Consider the following 23,241-nt stretch of genomic DNA (forward strand, 5'->3'; position numbering starts at 1 on the left):
ACAAGAATTACTAAGTTGTTAGTATATTCTTGACTAAAGTAGCGATAACTAAGTGCTATAAAGAATAAGCAGTTATTCTAGAGATAGCATCTAGTCAAGATTGTCTTGGTTCAAAGGAGGAATAATCAACTACCCTTCGGAGAAGGTTGTTCTAAACCTTTGAAATATTGTTGCAAAATACAAATAATGAAAGGGTACATTATTAGTAATTGCTAAATTAGATTGGATATTTTTTATGATTATAGTTTTTTCCTAAAAAGAATATGTTTGTTTTTCAGCATGAATAGCTCAATAGTTCAACTTTTAGCTTCCGAAAAACTTAATGGCGATAATTATGCGGCTTGGAAATCAAATCTTAACACAATACTAGTGGTTGACGATTTAAGATTTGTCTTAACTGAGGAATGTCCTCAAAACCCTGCCTCTAATGCTAACCGAACTAGTCGGGATGCATATGATCGATGGATAAAAGCTAATGAAAAAGCCCGTGTCTACATTCTTGCCAGCATGTCTGATGTATTGGCAAAGAAACATGAATCCTTAGCCACGGCTAAAGAGATTATGGATTCATTAAGGGGAATGTTTGGGCAACCAGAATGGTCCTTAAGACACGAGGCAGTCAAATACATTTACACTAAGCGTATGAAGGAAGGGACCTCTGTTAGAGAACATGTTCTGGACATGATGATGCACTTCAACATCGCTGAAGTGAATGGTGGTCCCATCGAAGAGGTTAATCAAGTTAGTTTTATCTTAGAGTCTCTTCCGAAGAGCTTCATTCCATTCCAAACGAATGCGTCTTTGAACAAGATAGAATTTAACTTGACAACCCTTCTGAATGAACTCCAGCGATTCCAAAACCTTACTATGGGTAAAGGAAAACAAGTGGAAGCAAATGTTGCTACCACAAAAAGAAAATTTATAAGAGGATCGTCCTCTAAAACCAAAGCTGGACCCTCAAAACCTAATGCTCAAATAAAAAAGAAGGGAAAGGGAAAGACTCCCAAACAGAACAAGGGTAAGAAAGGTGCAGAAAAAGGTAAGTGTTACCATTGTGGCCAAAACGGGCACTGGTTAAGAAACTGCCCAAAATACCTTGCAGAAAAAAAGGCAGAGAAGGAAACACAAGGTAAATATGATTTACTAGTTGTAGAAACATGTTTAGTGGAATATGAAAATTGTACCTGGATACTAGATTCAGGAGCCACTAACCATATTTGCTTCTCATTTCAGGAAAATAGTTCTTGGAAAAAGCTTTCAGAAGGCGAGATCACTCTCAAGGTTGGAACAGGAGAGATGGTCTCAGCTTCAGCAGTGGGAGATTTAAAGTTGTTTTTTAGAGATAGATATGTCATACTTAAGAATGTCTTATATGTACCTCAAATGAAAAGAAATTTAATATCTATCTCTTGTATTTTGGAACAAATGTATAGAATATCTTTTGAAATTAATGAAGCGTTCGTTTTCTATAAAGGTATTCTAGTTTGTTCTGCTATACTTGAAGACAACTTATATAAGTTAAGACCAACTAGAGCAAATTTTGTCTTAAATACTGAAATATTCAGAACAGCTGAAACTCAGAATAAAAGACAAAAAGTTTCTTCTAATGCCTATTTATGGCACTTAAGACTTGGTCACATAAATCTCAATAGGATTGGGAGATTAGTTAAAAGTGGGCTTCTAAGTCAGTTAGAAAATAATACTTTACCTCCTTGTGAATCTTGTCTTGAAGGAAAAATGACCAAGAGATCTTTTACTGGAAAAGGTCTAAGAGCCAAAGGACCCTTAGAGCTCATACATTCGGACCTTTGTGGACCAATGAATGTCAAAGCTCGAGGTGGATATGAATATTTCATTAGCTTCATTGATGATTATTCAAGGTATGGTCATATTTACCTAATACATCATAAGTCTAATAGTCTTGAAAAGTTCAAAGAATATAAGCCTCAAGTAGAAAACGAATTAGGTAAAACAATAAAAATACTTCGATCAGATCGAGGTGGAGAGTATATGGACTTACGATTCCGAGACTATTTAATAGAAAATGGAATCCAGTCACAACTCTCTGCACCTAGTACACCTCAACGGAACGGTGTATCAGAAAGAAGAAACCGGACCTTGTTAGACATGGTTCGCTCTATGATGACTTTTTCTCAGATGTCAGATTCTTTTTAGGGATATGCTTTAGAAACAGCTGCTTATGTTTTGGATAATGTTCCCTCTAAAAGTGTTTCAGAAACACCTTATGAGCTATGGAAAAGGCGTAAAGGCAGTTTACGTCATTTTAGAATTTGGGGTTGTCCAGCACACGTGTTGGTACAAAATCCTAAGAAATTGGAACATCGTTCAAAATTATGCTTTTTTATAGGTTATCCAAAAGAATCAAGAGGTGGTTTGTTTTATGATCCTCAAGAAAATAAAATATCTGTTCAATCACATCCTTCTCAACAGTTGAGAGAGCCTCGACGTAGTGGGAGGGTTGTTCATCAGCCTGATCGCTATTTGGGTTTAATTGAAACTCAAGTCGTCATACCTGACGATGGCATAGAGGATCCATTAACCTATAAACAGGCAATGAAAGATGTAGATCGTGACCAATGGATCAAAGCCATGGACCTCGAAATGGAGTCTATGTACTTTAATTCTGTCTGGACTCTAGTAGATCAACCAAATGACGTAAAACCTATTGGTTGTAAATGGATCTACAAGAGAAAAACGAGACCATGCCGGTAAAGTACAGACTTTCAAGGCTCGACTTGTGGCAAAGGGTTATACCCAGAGAGAGGGAGTAGACTATGAGGAAACTTCTCTCTCCTGTTGCCATGTTAAAGTCAATTAGAATACTCTTATCCATCGCCACTTTTTATGATTATGAAATTTGGCAGATGGATGTCAAGACAGCTTTTTTGAATGGTAAATCTTGAAGAGAGTATCTATATGTCTCAACCAGAGGGGTTTATAGAACAAGAGATCAAGAACAAAAGGTTTGTAAGCTTAAAAAATCCATTTATGGATTAAAACAAGCTTCTAGATCCTGGAATATAAGATTTGATACTGCGATCAAATCTTATGGCTTTGAACAAAATGTTGACGAGCCTTGTGTTTACAAAAAGGTCGTCAATTCCATTATAGCATTTTTAGTCTTATATGTAGATGATATTCTACTTATTGGAAATGACGTAGGATATCTTACTGATATCAAGAAATGGCTAGCTATGCAATTTCAAATGAAAGATCTGGGAGATGCACAATACGTTCTCGGAATCCAAATTGTTCGAAACCGTAAGAACAAAACACTAGCCATGTCTCAAGCATCTTACATAGACAAAATGTTGTCTAGATATAAAATGCAGAATTCCAAAAAGGGTCTGCTGCCGTACAGATATGGAATTCATTTGTCAAAGGAACAATGTCCTAAGACACCTCAAGAAGTTGAGGATATGAGAAATATTCCCTATGCTTCCGCTGTTGGAAGTTTAATGTATGCAATGTTATGTACTAGACCTGACATTTGCTACTCAGTAGGGATGGTCAGTAGGTATCAATCCAATCCTGGACGTGATCACTGGACAGCCGTTAAAAACATTCTAAAATATCTTCGAAGAACAAAAGACTACATGCTCATGTATGGTACAAAGGATCTGATCCTTACTGGATACACTGATTCAGATTTCCAAACTGATAAAAGATGCTAGAAAGTCTACATCAGGATCAGTATTTACTCTAAATGGAGGAGCAGTAGTTTGGAGAAGCATAAAGCAAACTTGTATAGCTGATTCCACAATGGAAGCTGAATACGTAGCGGCTTGTGAAGCAGCAAAAGAAGCAGTATGGCTAAGAAAATTCTTGACAGATTTGGAAGTCGTTCCAAATATGCATCTACCAATCACTTTATACTGTGACAACAGTGGTGCAGTTGCAAATTCAAGAGAACCTAGAAGCCATAAAAGAGGAAAGCATATTGAACGCAAGTACCATCTTATCAGGGAAATTGTACATCGTGGTGACGTTGTAGTAACCCAGATTTCTTCTCAGCAAAACATTGCTGATCCTTTTACAAAAGCTCTCACGGCTAAAGTGTTTGAGGGTCACCTACACAGTTTAGGTCTACGATGTTTGTAAACTAGGACAAGTGGGAGACTTATTGGCCATGTGCCCTAGTTTTATATTCTCTCACACCACATCTCTCATACCACTAGGAATTTTAGTCCAAGTGGGAGTTTGTTGGAATTTTTTGTCCTAAAACTCGTAGTTTGTAAATCATATTCTGTTCAATAAAGTTGTTATTGAGAAATTAAATATTATAATCTTAAATCCAATAAATCAAGTTCCAAGGCTATTTTTTAATAAACTTGAACTTTATGTGTAAACATAAACGTGGATCAAGTTCGAGTATATAGCCTAAATAGTCTATAGTATATGAAATAAAGGTTGGGCGCCTTATTTAGAGAAACTATGGATGCGGCCCACTTTGTAGTACAAACGAGGTGATCCTAATCGTTCATGTAGAGACATGAAAGTGGGGGCATCCTATGTAAAATGTTTACATAAGACTGAACCATGAATTAGTCATTTTTACGTTATAACACCGTTTACTGTTTAAAACTGACTATCTCAATTATTGATGACCTAGGTAACTTAGTCTTAATCCTGAGTTAACTATGAACTCCTGTTCACACGAGATTATCCTTAGATCTGCATAGGTGAGGGCAGCTCATCAGCGTTGGCCCAATAAGCCTCCATTTCAGGGGTAAGATCGGGTGGATAGCTGGGAACATAGGGTACAAGATGGAATTCACTCCTACCCGCTTTAGGGTTAGTAGATAGGTTGCTCTCTTAAGCACTGAATCCAAGTCTTGAACAAGGGGCCCCACCCTCTCATTGGCCCGAGAGGGATTAAGTTTATAGGTTGAACCTTAAACCAATTGTTCAATAGTGGATTATAGTGGGACTTAAGGAGCAAGATGTAATCTTGGGGGTAAAACGGTATTTTGACCCAGCCAAGGTTACGAGCAACCTGTGAAGGATTAACTTACCTGATTATGGTTTATTATCAAATGGACACAAATATATCTATAGTGAGGGGAGTGCAACTACGGGACTTTAGTGGAATGACCCGTTAGTTAACGAATGTTGATTAACTCGGTTTAAAAGAGTTTAGCTAGTTAATCTTGAATCGTTGGAGCCCATGATCTATAGGTCCATTAGGTTCCTCTGCTAGCTCATATGGATTAAACTTAGAAACAGTGTGATGAAATAAGTCGAATTGTTCGAATTGGGAGAAGAAAGGGAAACCGACAAATATAGTGATATAGTCGTCCGTCTTCTAATTAGAAATAGAGCTTTATGTTTTACATACTATAAGTATGAATGCGGATTCATACTAAGAAGCTCGGAATTGATGGAATTGGTCAAAAATAGTAAAAAGTCAAAATGTTGACTTTTGACTTTGAAAAGTCAAACTTTGACCGGCCTTATATTCAAATGTGATTTGAATTTTTGAAAAATGAATGCGGATTCATGCTCGGGAGGTTGGAATTAGTCAAGACGGACAAAATGGTAAAAAGTCAAAATATTGACTTTTGACTAAGAAAAGTCAAAGTTTGACTTTTTACTAGAAATATCTAATGACCATTTTACCCTTGGACTAAGTTAGTGGGAAAATCCAACATTTTGTTGGATAATCCCACTAACTCTTAGTGGGATATGTGGCTATATGAGACATAGACACCTAGCCCACTAAGTTCCACTAATTGTTAGTGGAACATTAGGTGTTGAGATTTGACAAATGAATTGCATGCATTTTTGCATGTAATTAGGTTATAAATAGAGGCGTTTTCAAATGTTGAAGTACTTTTGCCTCTTTTATCATTTTCATCATCTCAACAAAAGAAAAAAAAACTTTCAATCCCATTTTATCTCCATTACTTTCTACACCAAAACTGGGTCCCACAACCCGGTTTTTTGTCTAGAGGATAGCAGTTGAGTACTAGTGGTGGTCTCGGTTAGAATTGGTAAGAAGATATCAAACCTTTTGAAAGCTTCAAAGGTAATATTTCTTAAAATCCTAATTTGATTAGTTTATGGTTACATGTTAATTGTGGCAATTAGGGTAGAAATTCGATTCTTTTTCCACTATGCATGACTTAGTTCTATCGTGTCAGACAGGTAACTTTACGATTTTGTTGCTTTTCAATTATATATGTTCATATACATGCATATCCTAATAGAATGCATTTCTTCTCTTAGATATGGAATGATTTTGTTTGAATACAAAATTTTGAGAGAAAGATTGTTTCTCTTGATTTGTATCGCCCAAAAGAAGTTACAGCTCAAGATAGAGTGACATGCTTGTGCACTGTCAACCAATTTCCTACTCAAGCTGCCCAATTGATAGCCAATGAAAGCATATCCCAGTTTCCTATCCATTCTGCCATTTTGAGAGACCAATCAGCTGGAACTAACAGTAGCTCTATAGGAGCAGCTGAACGAATAAGTTCTACTAAAAGAAGGCGCAAGTTATTTGACGAAGCCATACAAAAGCGTTCAGTTTTTGTTGGAAATAGTTCCACTCAATCTGACTGCAATTTGAATTACACAAAACAAACTACATCAAAATCTTCTGTAGTAACTTCACACATTCTTGATGTCGCTTCCGCAATCGAGGACTTGTTGGAGTAGACAACTAAGGTAAAATCCGGTTTGAGCTTCAATTCCATTACTTCATTCCATTTTTAGTTTTATTTTTTCCTTCAAATCCTTTTGTTTTCCATTCTTTTTAAGATTCAAAATCATAAGTCACCTGGAAAAACTGGCTGCGACAAAAGTGTATCCTTCTATTAGGTTTAAACTGACTAGTGGACATGGCCATTCTTAGCTCTTACATCCAAAGCAGTTAGTCGTACGAGGACAATTTCTTTTTCTTTGTCTGTTTTACTGAGTCAAAAGCAGCCTTTAGGTTTCATTATTACATTCTGGTGGAGCGAGAGAAAAAACAGAATCGTCAAAGGGTGTGAGAGTCCTTATTGCGATGTTTGATCCCTTTTACTGGATTCTTTGTTTCTTCTGGGACATTTGTTTTGTTATTATTTTCTAGACCTTATCTCTTTATTGGAGCCTTTTTTGCACTTCGGTTCTTTTTGTGGGCTTTCTTTTTTATGTCCGTTTATTCTTTCATTTTTTCTAAATGAAAAGTTTTTTTTTTCTAAAAAAGAAAAAGTTATTACATGCATTTGCATTTAAATAGTATCTAGTGACAGACTTCAGTATCTTATCGTTGGTTCCCACTCCATCTAATCTATTATTACATGCATCTGTGTGCTTGTGTTCTAATTCCTTCTAAACTATTTTTACGGGATTTTCATAGCAATTCGTCTTTGAAGAACTCCCCATTTTCCTTTCCCAGAAGAAAGTTCACTCACAGTATGTTCATTCAGCTGTTGTGATTAGTTTGTAGAATTGAGAGGAGCATTGCCCATGGTTTATCTTTTTTGGTATTTTCAATTCATTTTTAAGACAAATGTTGATGTTTTATTTTTGGTGTAGTTGACTTACTTTGCCATGGACTATAAGAGCTAATGCTTCAAACACGTGAATTTAGGTTCATCATCAAAAACCACCGTAGCCGATCGTGGGGATCCTAACGATCCCCGAGTAAGATTAAAACATGATTGCATTAGGATTATGGCTGCTTTCAAACTTGAGCAACCTTTTCATCATGTTGTAATTGTAGCCAACACCCATCTTTATCGGTAAAATTTTACTTTCTAGTTTTCTTTGCCCTTATCTGTAAAGTCTATATGATTGCTTTTAAGACATGCTGTATTGAAGAACATCTTATCCACCCAATATGTAAAGAAATGGATATTTTGTTACAGGGATCCAGAATGGGCTGATGTGAAGCTCGCTCAGGCTAAGTATCTTTTATCACGCCTAGCTCGATTCAAATCTTTAGTTGTTGAAAAGTTTGAATGCACACCCTCAGTGCTTTTGGCTGGCGATTTCAATTCAACCCCAGGAGATAAAGTTTGTATTCTATCTCGATTTATCATTTGCATTGAATTTCCTCTTTCTGAAGATATGGTATATAGCTATTTCATTGTTATTATCATGTCTAATTACATGTTTAGTCCCTTGAACTTTGTGTCTCCTTGATTGCTTAACTTTCCAAAAGTGTCTAAAAGATCTGCATGCTTTCAATTTTGTGTAACCAAGTCTTAAAATTTTAAATTCATGCATTTAGTAGGTTCTGTGGGTAAATTTAGATCTATTAAAAACATAATTGAAAATTCATAGATTTGTTGGACACAAAATTGAAAGTTTAAGGATCAAGTAGATATTGTTTCAAGTTTAGGACTTTTCCATACAAAATTGAAATTTTAGAGATCAAATAGATATAAACCTCAAAATTAAGGACTAAACTTATAATTTAACCAATTGTTATTGAGTATATAGACTTGTTTTTAGGCGAAGTGCTACGAACGAACTGATGACCATAAACTCACAGGGTGACATGAAAAGTACTATTGTATGGAATCTCATATAGCAGAAACATATAATTGAAAAATATTTAGATAGCTTATATTATCTTTAAAAAAATATAAACTACATAGTTTAAAATGAAGATGAACGGTAAATAGTTTGATGTTATAACGTTCTTAACCACACCACCTTTGAAAATAAGTAATCTAGAAACTTACTGGTTTCTGTTGGTGCAAATGTGAACGGAAGTTCAAAGATTGTTCTCTTATTTTTTTGTCTCTTGTTGGAGATCATCTCTTATAATTTATTTTTTATGAATGTTAAAAAGTTCATTTGTTAATTTAGAGTCTGAAGTGATAGAGAGATATGTACAGGAAGGAGTGATAAATTGTTAGCATGGGCATTTTGGTCCCTCGTCCTTTTAAGTCTAGTTTACATTTAGTCCATCTAATTTCACATGTTACACGTTTACTTAATAATTTTGAGTTCAAATTCCATTTGGTCTTTAGATTTTAAAATGCAAGATTTAGACTTGAGTTTTGGGTTTTGTTTCAATGTGGTCCAAATTTTAATAATTTTTCTTCCTTGTTAAATTAAAAAAAAAATCACAATCATAATTATTTTACATTAATTAATTAAAACTTAACTCAAAAGCCAAAATGGTATTATTGCAAATTCTAGAGGAAAGATTTAAAATATTTAAAATCAGTGGACTAAATGGAAACTAAACTAAAAAACCGAGAAGGTTAAAAAGACCGTAACATTTTGGAACCTAGGGCCAAATGGAAATTAAACAAAAAGGGTTAGGGGTATAAATACCAATAACCTTTGAACTTAACGAAAAATGAAATCTAGATTAAATATCTGGAAAGTAAAAATTGTATATTTTTTTTCCAATTATCAAAATAAAATCTTGAATAAAAATATCCTAACATCATCTTCTTAACTTGACAAATAAAAAAAAATAAAAAAATAAAAAACATGTGAACTCAAATTGCACACCAATAAAAATATACCTTGACAAAAAAAAATAGATTTTTTTTTCTTTAGGTAGTAAAAGTAGTATGCTAGACTGCACCTAATCATGGTAAAATATAAATAAGGTCCTTACCTTTCTCTTTTTACAACTCATGAACTCTCACTATTGGAGGCCTAATACTTGCTACTTCTCACAATTATTTAATTATACCAATACCTTGTCTCAGACAACTCTCCTTCTGGATTTTCCCCTCAATGTTTGGATCAAGAGCTTCCTTTACCCCTTTCTAGTGTTTATGACAACATTCTAGGAAGTGAACCTTCTTTTACAAACTTCACCCCTGGCTTCACTCGCACTCTTGATTACATATTTTTCTCACCTTCTGACTTTATAAGACCCATTAGCTTTCTAGAGCTCCCAGAATCAGAATGGCCAGAGATTATTGGTGGGTTACCTAATCATAGCTACCCAAGTGATCGTCTTCCTATTGCTGCTGAATTTGAAATCACAATGGAATAAGTTCAGCATTTCAAATCTTATCCCTATTTTTTTTTCTCCTTTTTTCATATTGATTGTTTCTTTTATTTAAATGGAACAGACATTTGTTCTAGGTTCCATTGAAGTTGAGAATCATTGTAAATCTAGATCTTTCTTTTTTTTCTTTGCTATGGTTAAATTATAAGTTAATGTTTTGTTCTGTTACAATTTTGTTCCTATCAATATTGATTAGTGTTAAAGTTAGTATACTATTTTGGACGTTGTTAGTTCTTGTACTTTTATATGTCGTACTATGGATACATCTTAAATTTAGTTCATCTGATTTCAACAAATCGTAACAACATTTGAAAACATTATTTATCAAATTGGTTAAAGTAATTTTTTAAAACATTAAAGTAATAGCAATAACTAAGTTAAGATTTATAAAAAATATAGAATTAAGATGGTACAAACTCTATACTTTCCTCCTCATTCTGCATCATGAGGAGAAAGGTCATCTTTTTTATCGCTTTCATGCTTCCTGGCTCGTGGATTTTAATTTTGAAGACTTTTTGTAATTACTCTATAGGTGTTATTTTGATAGTTGGAGTGCGTTCCCATAGGTTCTTTTTTCCCTTCCTTTTTCTTTTTGTAATTACTCTATGGTAGTACTTGAATCTCATTCTCATCACAACTTTCCAAAACCATCTAGGACTGTTGCATAATTAATGGTCCAATGGCTGATTAAAATTTTAAACCACCAAAATCATGTGAATTGAACTATGAGAATTGTTGAGAAGCATTGAATTTTATGTTTATTTGAAACTCAACATCTAATGGACCAACCATTTGAAATAATTTTTTTAAATGTTTATAAATGTTTTCTTCACTTGTAGAGACTATAATTTAAACACATGAGAATGTTTAGGGCAAGGAGTTGATAATTCGTTATATAGTCTTAGGTTATTATAGTTTGTGCTTGAGGTGTGAATTATTTTAGTTTTGGTTATAATATTATGTGATAGAAGGTAAAACAGTAAAATGGTAGCAAATAAGGTTTCAAAATAGCATTGATGATAGCTAATTGGGGATTTATAGTCTTACTATAGTCCCTGCTTCAAACATTTTCGTAGAAAGTCAATTCAAGTACCCCTAAATATAGGTTCTTTTTTGGTTATTATCTCTTCTGGACATCCAAAATCACAAGCTTATAAACAAAAGATTCTAGCAAATAATAAAGAAGTAGAACTCATTACTAGCTAGCAAATCATACTTCTTACAAACAACGTGGAAAACAAAAGGAAAGACTCTTACTTTTTCCTTTTGTTTAAAAAAAAAATTCAAAACGGAACTCAAATATTCTTCTAGGCCTAGACACGCAAATAAGTTGGTTCAATTACAAACACATTTACTACTTACTAGTAGTAAAATCACTCATTCTCATGCCTTTATGTCCCATGCAATTGGTCATATTATTGTTATTCAACAAGGGCTTTAATTTTGATTAGTGGGGAATTTTTTTTTTGTCATTATCTTTAAATGATGATCACTTTATCATACGGATCCAATTGATAAGTTAAATAGTGAATTTGATAAGTAGAATTCTGTCACAATTAGTGTTAAGCAAAGTTAATACAAGAAGAGTCTTCCATTTGACACATCATATTTGATGTGTGTATATAGTATAGATATGCACATACACTTTTTCTTTTAGTTCACATGGGTTGAGATTTGAAACCCCAACAACCTTTTGATATAGAATATATGATCAAGTTGTGGCAGGTACACATTGTGTTATACACTTATGTATGTAATATACTAAAGATGGGACCGTGGGCATATATGACGGCTTTAGTGAAACACAAACGGAGTCTCAGGTGTGTGCCCATCTTTCTTTTTGCCAACTACAACTCTTATCACTTATAGTAATTTTTTTAAAATTGCCATCATTTTTGACAACTTGATTACAAGAGGACTAAAGAACGAACTACAACTCATAAGATTTTTTATGGAGTAGGAATTAGGGTATTATGAACAAATTCTTAATATATTAAGATTATGATTAGTTTCTTGTATTAATTAGAATTAGGATTAGTTTGATTTTAATAGAGTACTTGTCTTCTTGTATTCACAAATTTAAATATTAATAAAATTCTCTCATTTGGTCTACACCAAATTGGTATCGCTATTAGAGCAACCGTTTGGACCAACTTTGATTGCCATCGATGGAAAATTGGAAAACTTTTCGTGATGCTGATCACAAAAGGGAGCTTTGTGAGTTGTTCTCATTGCTAAACAACACACATCTAACTGAGAGAACCCATAAAATTAAAAAAAAAAAAAAAAACAAAAGAAATTCATATTAATTTTGCATGGATGCATTAATACCCATCAAGGAAGACAGAGGTGAAGAATTGGACTTCTGATTCAAGTGATTCAAAAGAAAAATTCTAACACAATAATTTCTAGGCCATGTAGTTCCGTCACGGACTCGGTTTTTTAGTTCCGTCCCGAAACGTCGAACAAAGGGTCGATGTTATGGCCTAGAAAGAAACCACCCAGCTTAGAACAATGTCAGGGGTCTCGCAAGTTCACATCTAACTTCTGGGTGGCGCCATTCCGAGTGATATTAAACTTTCTTACCCACAAAGCTGATAGACGATGCCCCACACTCGGATTTTTAGTTTTGTTCCGAAACGTCGAAAAAACGACCGATGCTATGGCCTAGAAAGAAACCACCAAACTTAGAACAATGTAAGAGGTCTCGAAAGTTCACATCTAATTGCTGGGTGGCCCCATTCCGAGTAATATTAAAGTTTCTTGCCCACAAAAACCGAACGGCGATGCCCCTGACTCGGTTTTTTAGTTTCGTCCCAAAACGTCGAAGAAAGGGCCGGTGCTATGGCGTAGAAAGAAACCACCCAGCTTAAAACAATGTTAGAGGTCCCGAAAGTTCACATCTAACTGCAGGGTGGCCCCATTCTGAGTAATATTAAAGTTTCTTGCCCACAAAAGTCGAACGGTGATGACCCAGACTCGGTTTTATAGTTTCTTCTTGAAACGTCGAAAAAAGAGCCGATGCAATGACCTAGAAAGAAACCACCTAGCTTAGAACAATGTCAGAGGTCCCTAAAGTTCACATCTAACTGCTGGGTGGCCCCATTCCGAGTAATATTAAAGATTCTTGCCCAAAAAAGTCGAACGACGATGCCTAGGACTCGATTTTTTAGTTCTGTCTCGAAACGTCGAAGAAAGGGTCGATGTTATGGCCTAGAAAGAAACCACCCAGCTTAGAACAATGTAAGAGGTCCCTAAAGTTCACATCTAGCTGCTGGGTGGCCCCAATTCAAGTAATATTAAAGTTTCTTGCCCACAAAAATATAATGGCGATGCCCCGGACTCGGTTTTTAGTTCCGTCCCGAACCATCGAAAAAAGGGTCGATGTTATGGCCTAGAAAGAAACCACCCAACTTAGAACAATGTCAGAGGTCCCTAAAGTTCACATCTAACTGCTGGGTGGCCCCATTCCGAGTAATATTAAAGATTCTTGCCCACAAAATCGAACGGCGATGCCCCGGACTCGATTTTTTAGTTTCGTCCCGGAACGTCGAAAAAAGGGCCTGATGCTATGGCCTAGAAAGAAACCGCGTAGCTTAGAACAATGTCAGAGGTCCTGAAAGTTCATATCTAACTGCTGGGTGGCCCCATTCCGAGTAATATTGAAGTTTCTTACCCACAAAATTCGAACGACGATGCCCCAGACTCGGTTTTTTAGTTCCATCGACGTCGAAAAAGGGGTCAATCTTATGACGTAGAATGAAACCACCAAACTTAGAACAATGTCAGAGGTCCTGAAAGTTCACATCTAATTGCTCGGTGGCCCAATTTCGAGTAATATTAAAGTTTCTTGCCCACAAAAATCGAACGGCGATGACCCGGACTCGGTTTTTTAGTGCCTTCCCAAGATGTTGAAAAAAGGGTTGGTGCTGTGGCTTAGAAAGAAACCAAGCTTAGAACAATGTAAGAGGTCCCGAAAGTTCACATCTAATTTCTGGGTGGCCCTATTCCGAGTAATATTAAAGTTTCTTGCCCACAAAAGCCGAACGACGATACCCCTGACTCGGTTTTTTAGTTTCGTCCTAAAACGTCGAAGAAAGGGCCGATGCTATGACGTAGAAAGAAACCACCCAGCTTAGAACAATGTCAGAGGTCCCGAAAGTTCACATCTAACTGCTGGGTGGCCCCATTCCGAGTAATATTAAAGTTTCTTGCCCACAAAAGTCCAACGACGATGACCCAGACTCGGTTTTTTAGTTCCGTCTTGAAACGTCGAAAAAAGGGTCGATGCTATGGCCCAGAAAAAAACCACCCAGCTGGAACAATGTCAAAGGTCCCGAAAGTTCATATCTAACTGCTGGGTGGCCCCATTCCGGGTAATATAGAAGTTTCTTGCCCACAAAAGCCGAACGGCGATGCCCTAGACTTGGTTTTTTAGTTCCGTCCCGAAACGTTGAAAAAAGAGCCGATGCTATGGCCTAGAAAGAAACCACCTAGCTTAGAACAATGTTAGAGGTCCCGAAAGTTCACATCTAACTGCTGGGTGGCCCCATTTCGAGTAATATAAAGTTTCTTGCCACAAAAGTCGAACGACGATGCCTTGGACTTGGTTTTTTATTTCCGTCTCGAAACGTCGAGAAAAGGGTCGATGCTATGGCTTAGAAAGAAACCACCCAGCTTAGAACAATGTCAGAGGTCTCGAAAGTTCACATCTAACTGCTGGGTGGCCCCATTTCGAGTAATATAAAGTTTCTTGCCACAAAAGTCGAACGACGATGCCCCGGACTCGGTTTTTTAGTTTCGTCTCAAAACGTCGAAAAAAGGGTCGATGTTATGGCCTAGAAAGAAACCATCCAGCTTAGAACAATGTCAGTGGTCCCGAAAGTTCACATCTAACTTCTGGGTGGCCCAATTCCGAGTAATATTAAAGTTTCTTGCCCACCAAAGCTGATAGACGATGCCCTGTACTCAGTTTTTAGTTTCATCCCGAAACGTCGAAAAAAGGGTCGATGCTATGGACTAAAAAGAAACCACCCAATTTAGAACAATGTCATAGGTCCCGAAAGTTCACATCTAACTACTGGGTGGCCCCATTCCAAGTAATATTAAAGTTTATGGCCCACAAAACCCGAACGGCGATGCCCCTAACTAGATTTTTTAGTTTCGTCTCAAAACGTCGAAGAAAGGGCCGATGCTATGGCCTAGAAAGAAACCACCCAGCTTAGAACAATGTCAGAGGTCCCGAATGTTCACATCTAACTGCTGGGTTGCCCCATTCCGAGTAATATTAAAGTTTTTTTCCCACAAAAGTCAAACGGCGACGACCTAGACTCGGTTTTTTAGTTCCGTCCCGAAACGTAGAAAAAAGGACCGATGTTATCGCCTAGAAAGAAACCACCCAACTTAGAACAATGTCAGAGGTCCCTAAAGTTCATATCTAACTGCTGGGTGGGCTCATTCCGAGTAATATACAAGTTTCTTGCCCACAAAAGCCGAATGGCGATGCCCCAGACTCGGTTTTTTAGTTCCATCCCGAAACGTCGAAAAAAGGGGCGATGTCGTGGCTTAGAAAGAAACCACCTAGCTTAAAACAATGTCAGAGGTTCCGAAAGTTCACATCTAACTGCTGGGTAACCTCATTTCGAGTAATATTAAAGTTTCTTGGCCACAAAAGCCGAACAGCGATTCCCTGAACTCAATTTTTTAGTTCCGTCTCGACACGTCGAAGAAAGGGTCGATGTTATGGCCTCGAAAGAAACCACCCAGCTTAGAACAATGTCAGAGGTCCCTAAAGTTCACATCTAACTGCTGGGTGGCCCCAATTCAAGTAATATTAAAGTTTCTTGCCCACAAAAGTCGAATGGCGATGCCCCGGACTCGGTTTTTTAGTTCCGTCCCGAAACGTCGAAAAAAGGGTTGATGCTATCGCCTAGAAAGAAACCACCAAGTTTAGAACAATGTCAGAGGTCCCGAAAATTCACATCTAACTGCTGGGTGGCCCCATTCCAAGTAATATTAAAGATTCTTGCCCACAAAAGCTGAACGGCGATGCCCAGGACTCGATTTTTTAGTTCCTTCCCAATACGTCGAAAAAAGGGCTGATGCTATGGCCTAGAAAGAAACCACCCAGCTTAGAACAATGTCAGAGGTTCTGAAAGTTCACATCTAACTGCTCGGTGGCCTCATTATGAGTAATATAAAAGTTTCTTGCCCACAAAAACCGAACGACGATGCCTTGGACTCGGTTTTTTAGTTCCTTCCCGAAACATCGAAAAAAGGGCCAATGCTATGGCCTAAAAAGAAACCACCTTGCTTAGAACAATGTCAGGGGCCCGAAAGTTCACATCTAACTGCTGGGTAGCCCCATTCCGAGTAATATAAAAGTTTCTTGCCCACAAAAGCCAAACGACGATGCCCCGGGTTCAGTTTTTTAGTTCCGTCTCGAATCGTCGAAGAAAGTGCTGATGTTATGGCCTAGTAAGAAACCACCCAGCTTAGAACAATGTCAGAGGTCCCTAAAGTTCACATCTAACTGCTGGGTGGCCCCAATTCAAGTAATATTAAAGTTTCTTGCCCACAAAAGTCGAATGGCGATGCCTCGGACTCGGTTTTTTAGTTCCGTCCCGAAACGTCGAAAAAAGGGTTGATGTTATCGCCTAGAAAGAAACCACCCAGCTTAGAACAATGTCAGAGGTCCCGAAAGTTCACATCTAACTGCTGGGTCGCCCCATTCCGAGCAATATGAAAGTTTCATGCCTCGAAAAGCCGAACGACGATGCCTCAGACTCGGTTATTTAGTTCCGTTCTGAAACGTTGAAAAAATGGCTGATACTATGGCCTACAAAGAAACCACCCAGCTTAGAACAACGTCAGAGGTCCCGAAAGTTCACATCTAACTGCTGGGTGGCCCCATTCCGACTAATATTGAAGTTTCTTGTACACTGAAGCCGAATGGCGATGCCCCATACTAGGTTTTTTAGTTTCGTCCTGAAACGTCGTAAAAGGAGTCGATGCTATGGCCTAGAAAGAAACCACCCAGCTTAGAACAATGTCAGAGTTCCTGAAAGTATACATCTAATTGTTGGGTGGCCCCATTCCGAGTAATATTAAAGTTTCTTGCCTGCATAAGCCGAACGGTGATGCCCCAAACTCGGTTTTTTAGTTCCGTCACGAAACGTCGAAAAGGGGCCGATGCTATGGCCTAGAAAGAAACCACCCAACTTAGAACAATGTCAAAGGTCCCGAAAGTTCACATCTAACTGCTGGGTGGCCCCATTTCGAGTAATATTAAAGTTTCTTTCCCACAAAAGCCGAACGTCGATGCCCTGGACACAGTTTTTTAGTTCCGTTCCGAAACGTTGAAAAAACGGCTGATGCCATGGCCTAGAAAGAAACCACCCAGCTTAGAACAACGTCAGAGGTCCTGAAAGTTCACATCTAACTGCTGGGTGGCCCAATTCCGAGTAATATTGAAGTTTCTTGCACACTAAAGCCGAATGGCGATGCGTCATACTAGGTTTTTTAGTTTTGTCCCGAAGCGTCGTAAAAGGGGTCGATGTTATGGTCTAGAAAGAAACCACCCAGCTTACAACAATGTCAGATGTCCCGAAAGTTCACATCTAACTGTTGGGTGTCCCCATTCCTAGTAATATTAAAGTTTCTTGCTCACAAAAGCCGAACGGCGATGCCCCGGACCCAGTTTTTTAGTTCTGTCCCGAAACGTCGAAAAAAGGGTCGATGCTATGGCCTAGAAAGAAACCACCCAGCTTAGAACAATGTCAGAGGTCCCGAAAGTTCACATCTAACTGCTGGGTGGCCCCATTCCAAGCAATATTAAAGTTTCTTACCCACAAAACCCGAACAGCGATGCCCAGACTCGGGTTTTAAGTTCGGTCCCGAAACGTCGAAAAAAGGGCTGATCTTATGGCTTAGAAAGAAACCACCTAGCTTAGAACAATGTCTGAGGTCCCGAAAGTTCACATCTAACTGTTGGGTGGCCCCATTTCGAGTAATATTAAAGTTTCTTGTGCACAAAAGCCAAACGGCGATGCTCCGAACTTGGTTTTTTAGTTCTGTCATGAATTGTCGAAAAAAGGGTCGATGTTATGGCCTAGAAAGAAACCAATCAGCTTAGAACAATGTCAGAGGTCCCGAAAGTTCGCATCTAACTGCTAGGTGGCCCTATTCCGAGTAATATTAAAGTTTCTTTCTCACAAAAGCCGAACGACAATGCCCCAGACCCAATTTTTTAGTTATGTTCCGAAACGACGAAAAAAGGGCCGATGCTATGGCCTAAAAAGAAACCACCCAGCTTAGAACTGATAGAACTAAGTCATGCACAGCGGAAAAAGAATCGAATTTCTACCCTAATTGCCACAATTAACATGTAACCATAAACTAATCAAATTAGGGTTTTAAGAAGTATTACCTTTGAAGCTTACAAAAGGTTTGATGTCTTCTTACCAATTCTACCCGAGACCACCACTAGTATTCAACTGCTATCCTCTAGACAAAGAACCGGGTTGTGGGACCCAATTTTGGTGTAGAAAGTAATGGAGATAAAATGAGATTGGAAGCTTTCTTTTTTCTTTTGTTGAGATTATGAAAATGATAAAAGAGGCAAAAGTCCTTCAACATTTGAAAACATCTTTATTTATAGCCTAATTACATGCAAAAATGCATGCAATTCAATTGCCAAATCTCAACACCTAATATTCCACTAACAATTAGTGGAACTTAGTGGGCTAGGTGTCTATATCTCATATAGCCACATATCCCACTAAGAGTTAGTGGGATTATCCAACAAAATGTTGGATTTTCCCACTAACTTAGTCCAAGGGTAAAATGGTCATTAGATTTTTCTAGTCAAAAGTCAAACTTTGACTTTTCTAAGTCAAAAGTCAATATTTTGACTTTTTACCATTTTGTCCGTCTTGACTAATTCCAACCTCCCGAGCATGAATCCGCATTCATTTTTCCAAAATTCAAATCACATTTGAATATAAGGCCGGTCAAAGTTTGACTTTTCAAAGTCAAAAGTCAACATTTTGACTTTTTACTATTTTTGACCAATTCCGAGCTTCTTAGTATGAATCCGCATTCATACTTATAGTATGTAAAACATAAAGCTCTATTTCTAATTAGAAGACCGACGATTATATCACTGTATATGTCGGTTTTCCTTTCTTCTCCCTATTCGAACAATTCGACTTATTTCATCACACTGTTCTAAGTTTAATCCATATGAGCTAGCAGAGGAACCTAATGGACCTATAGATCATGGGCTCCAACGATTCAAGATTAACTAGCTAAACTCTTTTAAACCGAGTTAATCAACATTCGTTAACTAACGGGTCATTCCACTAAAGTCCCGTAGTTGCACTCCCCTCACTATAGATATATTTGTGTCCATTTGATAAAACCATAATCAGTAAGTTAATCCTTCACAGGTTGCTCGTAACCTTGGCTGGGTCAAAATACCGTTTTACCCCCAAGATTACATCTTGCTCCTTAAGTCCCACTAATCCACTATTGAACAATTGGTTTAAGGTTCAACCTATAAACTTAATCCCTCTCGGGCCAATGAGAGGGTGGGGCCCCTTGTTCAAGACTTGGATTCAGTGCTTAAGAGAGCAACCTATCTACTAACCCTAAAGCGGGTAGGAGTGAATTCCATCTTTTACCCTATGTTCCCAGCTATCCACCCGATCTTACCCCTGAAATGGGAGGCTTATTGGGCCAACGCTGATGAGCTGCCCTCACCTATGCAGATCTAAGGATAATCTCGTATGAACAGGAGTTCATAGTTAACTCAGGATTAAGACTAAGTTACCTAGGTCATCAATAATTGAGATAGTCAGTTTTAAACAGTAAACGGTGTTATAACGTAAAAATGACTAATTCATGGTTCAGTCTTATGTAAACATTTTACATAGGATGCCCCACTTTCATGTCTCTACATGAACGATTAGGATCACATCGTTTGTACTACAAAGTGGGCCGCATCCATAGTCTCTCAAAATAAGGCGCCCAACCTTTATTTCATATACTATAGACTATTTAGGCTATATACTCGAACTTGATCCACGTTTATGTTTACACATAAAGTTCAAGTTTATTCAAAAAATAGCTTTGGAACTTTGATTTATTGGATTTAAGATTATAATATTTAATTTCTCAATAACAACTTTATTGAATAGAATATGATTTACAAACTACGAGTTTTAGGACAAAAAATTCCAACAAGAACAACGTCAGAGGTCCCGGAAGTTCATATCTAACTGCTGGGGCTAATTGGTATTGGTATCTTATGGATATAAAAGACAGCATGGATCCATATTGGAAGGATTTCAAATTAGTCTACGAACAAAGAATTTGGAAGGATTTCAAATTAGTCTACGAACAAAGAATTTGGAAGGATTTCAAATTAGTCTATGAACAAAGAATTTGAAAGGATTTGTGATCAACTAAGGAGCTCTCGACTTTCTTCGCTGGAATTTACCTTCCTTGGGTACTTATCGACCAGAGACTGGAAGTAGTTGTGCTCTTCGTCCACAATAATCATCCAAAGAGCAAGGGAAAGACCACGACGCGCAGTGGAATAGGAAAAAGAGCGTCGAGCACAGCTTTCGTGTCATCAGCAATCGCTTTTCCTTTATTGGTAGACCGAAAAGGCTTTGTCAAGCAGGCAGGCATGATTGTCACTCGATCGACAGTTGAGAAATCCAGCGCTGTTAGGGCTAGGAGAAGAAGATGGCCGTGAATCGCGATTTTGAGGAAGACGAAGAAGATAAGAGAAGGGGAGAGGACGAGAAAGTAGAGAGAAAGAGCCGTTAGAGAAGAAGTAGGGGAAGAAATTCTTTTATTTAAAATTCAATTGCATTATTTATTTAATTTCTTTTTTTTATTTATTTAATTTAAATAATATACATAAATTTGCAAATTGGAATATATAGTTATATTACTTATTATAGAATATCAAATGAAAATAGTGATTAGAAGAAATGTCTAAAATAAACAAAAATAATAAATATTCAAAAAAAAAAAAATCTTTAAAATCTGGGGATAGGGATCAACAAGTTATTGAAAATTTTTTCCTCGCCAAGTAGAATTGCTTTATCAACGATTCGATGAATGTATCTATGTTCAATTCGTGTGTGTACATGTATGAATCAAGTTCATTTCGTTAGGATGAGGCTCATCAATTTAATTAGGGATGAGGCTCATCAATTTAATTAGGGATCGGTCTTATGATGAAACAATTCATTGCATTGATAAATCCAATATAAAAAACCATTTTACCTATACTCATTAGATAAATCCAGTTCCTCAATGAGCGACTATGTGGATAAGATATATTTATGTACATCTATTATTATTTATAATTTATAAGAATTATATACACTAGACTCATCGTGGCTAGTGGCTTACTCAGAAATTGAATCAAATAGGCCTTTTTAACTCTCAGTGGTAGAGTAACGTCATGGTAAGGCGTAAGTCATCGGTTCAAATCCAATAAGGGGCTTTGGCTTTTTTCATAAAACTCCAGCCGTAGTATTCATATTTGATTGAGGGAAACGTGAGTGAGAGAGAAGGGGAGATGAGGGAAAAACTATAAAGGATTTAGTGAAGAAAAACCCATTTAAAATATATTTGAATTATTTGTGATAAAGCTCATTTAAAACCCAAAACAATTTCTTTATAAACTAAAATAAATATTTTGTTTTTAAAATTTAGACTAAAAAAATCAAATTTTACTGCAAAAACTGAGATAAAATTGTCAGTAATGATAAAGCAAAAAAAATATATTTTGTTTTTCAAATAATTACCATAATTTTCAAGAAATGTGAAATTTCATTTAATAAGATAAAAAAAATTGTGAACATTAGTTTCCAACTTTGGCAATGGATGAAAGTATTAGAAATTGAAAATAATTGTTAGACATGCATGTTAGCCGTCACCACAAACCAATCCAATTTTTCATTCAAAAATGTTGAAATTATAATTAATGGTTCTCGAAACATTCATACAATTTTTTTTTTTTTAATTTAACTTACTTAATTTGAGTTTTCTTACGATGTTCATGTCGATATTATACGAAAAATTGTCTTAAATGATAAAATTGCTGAAGATATTCACAAATATAACAAAGTTTTACCGTCTGTTAGTTAGTGATAGAACATGTACTAGTGGTCTATCAATTATCCTCTATGGTTTTAGTTTAGTGGTTATTTATCAAGCTCTTAATAAATTAAATAGTGATTTAACAAATATAATGTAAAAGAATATTCCAAGAATAACCTTGGAGTATCACTTGAATTTTCAAAACGACCTAACAATGCTAAACTATAAGCTCATAACTCATAACCTATCAAAAAAAGTACAGATAAAACAAAAAAACTATTTAAATCTTGAAAAATGAAATATGAGAAAAAAAATGAAAAGAGAAGAAAATAAATTTTAAAGTATATGTAAATTTTAGATATTAAGTAAAAAAGAGAATATGTAAGTTGAATTTTAATCGGTAAGAATATGGATGTCTAGAAACAAATTTTTAATTTTTTAAAAGTTGATTTATAATCATTTGATTTCTTTAAATTCAACAACATAAACATAAAATGATTTGATTTTGAATTTATCACACCTTACAAATATTTTTCAAATTTCAAATCAAGAGATACTAAGTTTGTTGACCTTACCCACTTGATTGCCATTTTGAGACTTGTTTAAGACTAAGTTTGTTTCACTTGCATACTTGGTTGTCATTTTAGGTCTCAAAGTGCATTTTGAACTTTTTTTTTTAATGGGCTTTATCAAAAATAATTCAAATGGAATTGGCAGATGGCTGAGGGCCTTCGTGAAACGTGGGAGAGAAGCGATAAGAATATGGATGTCTTAATGGTCATAGAAATTTATTATGCTTGGTTTTTGCTTGAAATTTTTTCTATTATTTACTTTATTGAACACACACGAGCACCCGTACATCTGGATTTGTAAGAATATGTATCATTATAAGGTTTCCATCCATCTTTCTTATGCCATCGATGAAGTTTTCGCTTAGATCTTTATCTTAGTTCGACCTCTTTAAAATGTTACTCCATACAAGGAAGATCGAAAGTTGTGATTACCAAGTGTAGATTTGTATTGTATAGTTGTCTTAGTTATTTTTTTAATTATTATATTTAGACGTTATTTTCTTTTATAATTAGTTCTCTTTAGTTAGAATTTCTATTAAATTATACTTACCT

The 23,241-nt window shown here is 36.4% G+C and overlaps 1 long non-coding RNA gene across 1 annotated transcript; it reads left to right on the forward strand.

Annotated features, from left to right (window-relative positions):
* Window positions 1-7,400: 7,400 nt before the first annotated feature.
* Window positions 7,401-11,833, forward strand: LOC116403990. The gene is made up of 4 exons (XR_004216932.1): window positions 7,401-7,493; window positions 7,601-7,751; window positions 7,878-8,025; window positions 11,720-11,833. It is a non-coding gene; the product is annotated as an uncharacterized LOC116403990 (long non-coding RNA).
* Window positions 11,834-23,241: the final 11,408 nt, after the last annotated feature.

Source organism: Cucumis sativus, chromosome 5 (genome assembly GCF_000004075.3).
Source record: "Cucumis sativus cultivar 9930 chromosome 5, Cucumber_9930_V3, whole genome shotgun sequence".
NCBI lineage: Eukaryota > Viridiplantae > Streptophyta > Magnoliopsida > Cucurbitales > Cucurbitaceae > Cucumis > Cucumis sativus.